This window comes from Folsomia candida, unplaced genomic scaffold (genome assembly GCF_002217175.1).
Source record: "Folsomia candida strain VU population unplaced genomic scaffold, ASM221717v1 Fcan01_Sc015, whole genome shotgun sequence".
In the NCBI taxonomy this organism is placed as follows: Eukaryota; Metazoa; Arthropoda; class Collembola; order Entomobryomorpha; family Isotomidae; genus Folsomia; species Folsomia candida.
The window spans coordinates 940,953-947,884 of record NW_019091207.1 but is presented as its reverse complement, the minus strand read 5'-3'; the positions used below and the strand labels follow the sequence as shown (position 1 = coordinate 947,884).

The 6,932-nt window shown below is 39.4% G+C and overlaps 1 long non-coding RNA gene across 1 annotated transcript; it reads right to left on the bottom strand.

The window, feature by feature from the left end:
* Positions 1–3,651: 3,651 nt before the first annotated feature.
* LOC110856201 lies at positions 3,652–5,306 on the bottom strand. The gene is made up of 3 exons (XR_002548550.2): positions 5,149–5,306; positions 4,536–4,699; positions 3,652–4,301 (listed from the first exon to the last, which is right to left on the bottom strand). It is a non-coding gene; the product is annotated as an uncharacterized LOC110856201 (long non-coding RNA).
* Between the last annotated feature and the right edge of the window lie 1,626 nt (positions 5,307–6,932).

Here is a 6,932-nt window from a genome sequence, read left to right as displayed (position 1 = left end):
AAAGTATGTATGTAGCGTCACAAAGGAAATCGAGTTTTTAACTTAATATATCGAAAGTTGGTAAGAAATTATTGTTCAAAATTTTGTGCGAGGTATATTCTTGTTTAGTTTTAATTTAGTACATATGAGCTTCATAAATTATTTGGCAGAATGAAGATAATTTTATTAGGAACGATTTTCTGGAAATTTTGATGGTTCGATTTAGCAAAACGTTAATGTTTATCGAGTAGAAGAAAAATGCAATATTCATGGGCGGAGAAAATCTCTACTTGATTCGGATAAGCGTCCAAGATCGCGATTCGACCCCGTGCAAAAGTTGTGTACATAAATTGACATGTGTCATAAAATAATTCCTGTAATCTTCATGTGTATGTATATTTAGAACAGTTTCCAGGATTGAAGTCCCACTCCCACGCTAAATTCATGTCCAAACTGATCCTTTGAATAAGAAATGATGTTGACGTTGGTCCAGTGACATCCTTCATCCTCCGCACCGATGACAATCAACCTTTCTGATTTTAAATTCTTCTGTGGCTGCAGTCAAGTGAATGCATCCAACCCACCCACGATTACTTGACATTTAGCAGTGTTTCGGATGCAAGAAATCATTTTCAAGAAATATTTGAAATAGCAAGAAAGAGGATTTTGGAGATATTTTGATCTGCAAGAAATGCAAGGCGTGAGAAATGACGCCCCGACGCTATAATTCGTACGGCTCGTGGCTAGATGGCCTATTTCTTGCAGTTTCTTGCACCTCGCATTTCTTGCGTTTTTTGCTTCGAAGTGCAAGAAATGTACTGACCACCCGGGAGAAACGAAACACTGCAAGCAACCACTTGCAAGAAATCATGGGAAGAAAGTGGTTTTTTTGCATGTAAATATTTTGACCTGCGAGAAATGTAAGGCGCAAGAAACCACGCCACGCCGCTATAGTTCATACGGCGCGTGGCTGGGTGGCGCATACTTTCTCTCAGTTTCTTGCACCTCGTATTTCTTGCATTTTTTGCTGTGGATTGAAAAAAATTTAGCAAATCCACAAAAAAAAAGAAACACTGCAAGAAACAACCGCAAGAAAATGCAGGTATTTTGCCCTGCAAGAAATGCAAGGCGCTAGAAACTACACCGCGCCGCTATACGGCACGTGGCTAGATTAGGCTTATTTCTTGCACTTTCTCCCAGTTTCTTGCACCTCACATTTCTTACTTCACAGTGCAAGAAATGCATCCCAAACCCTCAACAAACGAAGCACTCACATTTCGTAGCTAAGGGCTGCTCGAACTATGTAACTAGGCACTAAATGTCAAGCCATCGTGAATGTCAAATTCTGTTTGTCCAACAATTTTTGAACAATGTTGAATAACTTTTCTGATTCGGTGGTTTCGAAATTTCGAAAAAGTTTTGAACCCAAAACTTTACAATGGGGCTGATACAATCCATCCTCCTCGGACTTTGTGGGGGCCTCGTGAACACGATTCGGAACGATTACCACTCCTTCGTCCAGTGCATGTTTTCCTGCGACTCGTGGATGCTCAAGGTGGAGAAGTGCTTGTCCTACGTGGGCTTCATTATGGGGGCTTCCGGACCGGGTGAAGTCGTCTTTCTCTGGGCGGATGCGCTTATCAATCAGATTTCGATAACCCATTTTGGAGTAACGTTTCAAAACAATCCCGTCCTCGTGAATGGAGTGGCGTTCATCATGGCAAATTTTGGGCAGACGCAACTCAACGAGATTTGGGGGACGGTTCGACAGCAGAGTTTATGCTTGATGTTTGATAACTGTCATGTTTCGAGTTTGAAGAAATTGTCGGGTTGGAAGAAATGGGTGAGTTTCTGTGCATGCTGCTGAGGTCAAAAGGATACAAATGAATTATTATTGACGTAGTACTTAATGACTTATCGCCAAAATTGCCAAAATTAATCATCACATTTTTAATCATTTCTCAGGTCTGGGAATTTATTTTAAAATTCTGGACGGCAAATTTGTAGTGCAGGTCGTTGTCATTTATATAAAAATTTGCATCCCAGATTTTGACGATTTTTGAAGAAGATCTCAAGTTTAAGAAGGCTTCAGAAAAATTGGTACTCATCAAAACCAGCTTAAAAATGCACCGCTATTCTATCAATCAACTTACTGACTATAAATTTGACGCCCAGAATTTTAAAATAAATTTCCAAAGTGGAGAAATGACTAAATTTTTTACTTTTGGCGATTTTTGTGATGAGTCATCGAGTCGCGCGTTAAATTGCAATGCAAAAAGATTGTTATTTTAGCTAAAATTAAAAAAAAAATAAATACGATTAACTTTCTGCAGTACTGCAACGTGACGGAGGAGCGGGGATATTTCTACGTGGCAAGGAAGCAGTCTACGTGCGAAAAAGTGTTTAACGAAGTTCCCTTGATGGTCCTTTGTCTCGGAATGTGTGCATTGTTCATCATTGCAAAGTTTATGGTGCGTGGAATAGATATTTTAGTTTCATTTTTATAATCTAAAGAAATAATAGTTGTTTTTCAAAATTTATAGAAACCGTATGTACAAGCTCGAAGGGATGGAATGCGAGTAATTGATCGTGAGAATTATAACGACACAGCGTTAAACTTGGCAAATTCCGATGACGTCGGGTACCCAGGGGACAATTCTTCGGATCCGCCAATTTCCCCGGAAATCAATGATGATCTCCCGAATGTGCCAAATGATGCCGACAACTCTGAACCAGAGGGTCCTGCAGTACCACCGCCGACACCTCCGCCCCCTGACCCATTTCCATCTGATCTTCCAAGTCCAACAACCCCCCCACAAAGGGGCTCGGATGGCGGGGGGGATGGTGGTGGTGGTGGCGACACCCAACCCGTCAACACAATTTGCACCATTTGCAAGGAATTGACCACCATTCATGTCATCAATCCGACCCCGGTCTTCTGCTGTCCAGGTTGCAAAGAAGGTGGTTCCGCGGCGGGGTGTAAGACTTGCGAAAAAATGGTTGCAGAAGCCGTGACGAAATATTTGTCCGAAGTGATGGTGGAAATGCAGAAATGCCTTTGTGACCAGTGCGTGGAACGAATTTCGAAGTGTTTAGAAGGTATTGGTTGGAGTGGGGATTGTGGCGATTGTGGGTTTAGACATCCTCCTGATTAACTAAACGATTGTATTTGAGTAATATTCTTGGCTCATATTTAGTTTACTTATGTATGTATGTAAATATATGGTTTTATGTATGGTATCATTGTAATAAATTTAATTGACCATTTTTTGCTAGTGGTAAAAAAGATGATAAATTAAAACCGTAATTTGTATGAAATTTGCAGAAGGTACCATCCTCCAAGAAGGTTGAGGTTTGGCAGAGATATTTGCATCCGAAGAGGAGAAAACGCACCCTAAAGGTGACTAATTTTACACTTTCCGAATTTTCTGTACGTTTTCTACTCTTCGGATGCCAATATCTCTGCCAAACGTGCCCATTGGGAGATCGTGGCTTTCGCAAATTTCATCCTAATTTTTGCGATCGATTGACATTAATTTGAGTAAAATCTGAGAGCATACACTGAGAAACCCCCATTGTGAGTTTTCTTTAAAATGTCTTTCATTATAGACAAGCAGAACTAATCCTTGACATGTATCGAAGTAAATAAGTACGCAATTTCCCTCTGATAAGTTATGTTAGATAAGTAGGTATCCGATCTAATTTATTACAATGTTTACACCATATCATTTTTGCACAAAATCTAGTACAAGTACAATCCATAAGAAAAATAAACATTTGAGATTATTGGGAATACAAATACATAAATTTGTCTGCTAAATAAACTAACTATGAAAAAAGTGTCCCCCTCAAAAAGTGTCCCCTGGGAATTTACCCCGATTCATTTCATTTCCTTCCCACGGATAAAATTCCATTCCTTCAAGTACAAGGTCAGTGAGTCAAGTTTTTTGTTTGACGCATAATAATTTATATTTAAGCTGGGGAGAAAAAAAATAATTTTTGAAAGTTGGCCAAGAAAGATGTGGATGAAAAATTGCTGATGAATAAGATGACAGGTGGATTGACATTGACAAGATTAATGATAGTTTTTCTCCCCCCCAAAAAAAGTCCTCTTTTTTCACACCACCACGTTAAATTAGTTGGTAGTAGTACAAATACATACGCATGAAATTATCTATGAGACCATTCACGAATCTTTTATACAAAATTAAAATTGGTTCCCACAATGTTTCCGGAATTAAAAAAAAGTAGTTGAGGGTTTGAGAAGAACCGGAATTTAGATGCGTTTCATGATACTTCTTTCATGTCCAGTATCTTCTGTCCTGTAATTTGCATAATAAGAGTAAAATCATGTATTTTCATATGTACATATGTAAATATTTCTGTTAGAAAAATTACGTTTTTAAAATTTCCATATGTTTCGCTATCTCTTGAATTGAGTCAAAATTTCCGAAATTTTGAACATTTTTTTATATTGCCTCCGTAAATTCAAGAGATATAGAAATTTTGAGAAATTTTAGAAACTTAGGTTTGCTAATTGCTTCCTAAGAACTTACCAATTTAAAAAACATTCACTCCCTCCAGATATTCCACGATGATCACATTTACGCCCGCATTCTCGACACGACTTTAGGACTCCACGCTCTGCATGGGGGTTGCGATGGTCAGGAGGTAGAAGAGGATGACCAACCCCAGGACTACGATCCCCTTGATGTGGTCACTGATTCATAAGTAAAATATTTATACAGATAATATTCCCCACTGAACACAAATGCAAACTAAATTAAACCATGTACGCAGTTCTATCTTAAAATGGAGGTCTCCCAGCGTATGCTCTCTGATTTTGGGCAAGCTAGTGTCAATCGATCACGAATTTAGTTAGTATGAAATTTGTGAAAGATACGACCTCCCAATGGGCACGTTTGACCGAGAGATTTGCATCCGAAGAGGAGAAAATTGCGCAGTAAATTTGGAAGATGTCAAAATTGTCAACTTTACTGTGCGTATCTCCTCTTCGGATGCAAATATTTCTGCAAAACGTGCCCATTGGGAGATCGTATCTTTAGCAAATTTCATACTAATTAAATTTGTACTCGATTGACACTAGTTTGCTCAAAATCGGAAAGCATTCGTTTGGAGACCTCCACTGTGACTTGATGGTCTATGTACCTTGACAGCATTTTGATAACGTGTGGGACGACGACTTTGTCTGCGAAAGAACTCTTTAATAATGAGAAGATGAATTCACTCCGGAAGCGAACCAAGCACTGATGACCGAACGAATTGGAAATCGCATTAAGTAGTGTCAAGAAGGTCTGGTTACGTAAATATGTATGCAAATCCCGGAGTGGGACCAAAAAGTCGGGAAGAATTTCTAGAAACAAGGTCAGCATAGCTGAAGCGAAGTGGTTATGACATGATAACCGATATATCCGACCCACGTATTTAAATACATACAACGCATTTATTTATATTTTCCGTGCTGCGCCACTTCTCTTGTCATTTCACTTCTTTTATCGATAATGTCACTTACAAACTGAGAAAACATGTTATTTCACCACATTTGTGCATTACGGAAGTTTAGAGAAATGGCTATAAATACATGGATGCGAGAGAGAGAGAGGATAAAAAATTGTGGAAATGGAGAATTTCATATTCCTTGCTAAATGCAGATGCAAATCAGCCCGGTATTTAAGCGAATTTCGTTATCTTATCAGTCAGGGGCTGCGGAAGGGGGGGGGCAGAGGGACAATATGTCCCCACGGGTATTAAATGTCCCCACGATTATTCAATGTCCCCACGGGTATTAAATGTCCCCACGATTATTCAATGTCCCCACGGGTATTAAATGTCCCCACGATTATTCAATGTCCCCACGGGTATTAAATGTCCCCACGATTATTCAATGTCCCCACGGGTATTAAATGTCCCCACGATTATTCAATGTCCCCACGGGTATTAAATGTCCCCACGATTATTCAATGTCCCCACGGGTATTAAATGTCCCCACGGGTATTAAATGTCCCCACGGGTATTAAATGTCCCCACAGGTATTAAATGTCCCCACGGGTATTCAATGTCCCCACGATTATTCAATGTCCCCATCATCTCCCCATCTCATACAAACCCCTCCCTCCCCCCATCCTACAATGTTAACGTCCCCACATGTCCCCACGGCTTCCGCGGCCACCCTCTTATCTCACAATTTAACCCTGGCATGTGAAAAAAGTGGGAATGAATCCCGTCTGAAGACCTTCTTGTCATTGTCGAGTCACATTTCAGTTTCGTTTCGTTTCCTAAATCCAGCACGTTTTTTTTGCAAATCTGCACCACCACCAGTCCATTAGACAAATGTCTAAAGTTAACTTTTCGGCTACGTGCACCTTCTTCTTGTGCATATCTGAGGAGAATACGTCAGAAAATTATAATGGGGTTCGTTAGTAAAAAGTATGTACAGACAGACAGGCATAAATGTTCGAGATGTGATGTGTTGTATATTTGTGATGTAATCTTATCCGCTAAAAGTATTGCGAATTCTCTCTCCGTTCCATTTTGGCTAATGGTGGTTTTAAAAGTTTGAAAGTACGATTAACGATGATTGATTTGCATTTTTAAATAGATCTGCATGCATTTGTCTTCGGGGGCAAGGTCGGCATCAGTACATGCATAATTTTTATGTATGCAGATATGAATAGAGAGAGAGAGGAATGATTTACGTCAAGGTTTAAAAGCAGAGGCGTCATCATTACACGAGGCAGAGAAGTGCATTTTGTTAATATTTATTTAAAAACCTTCAAAAGTAAGGAATGATTCGAATTTTGCAGAGTTTTGAACCGAATTAAGTATGAACAAAGGTGATCTCATTCATAATTTACATATGTGCATGTACATAAATATGCAAGTAATTTGCATAATTTCCAATAGCTTGGCGGATGATAAGAGTGACGGACATC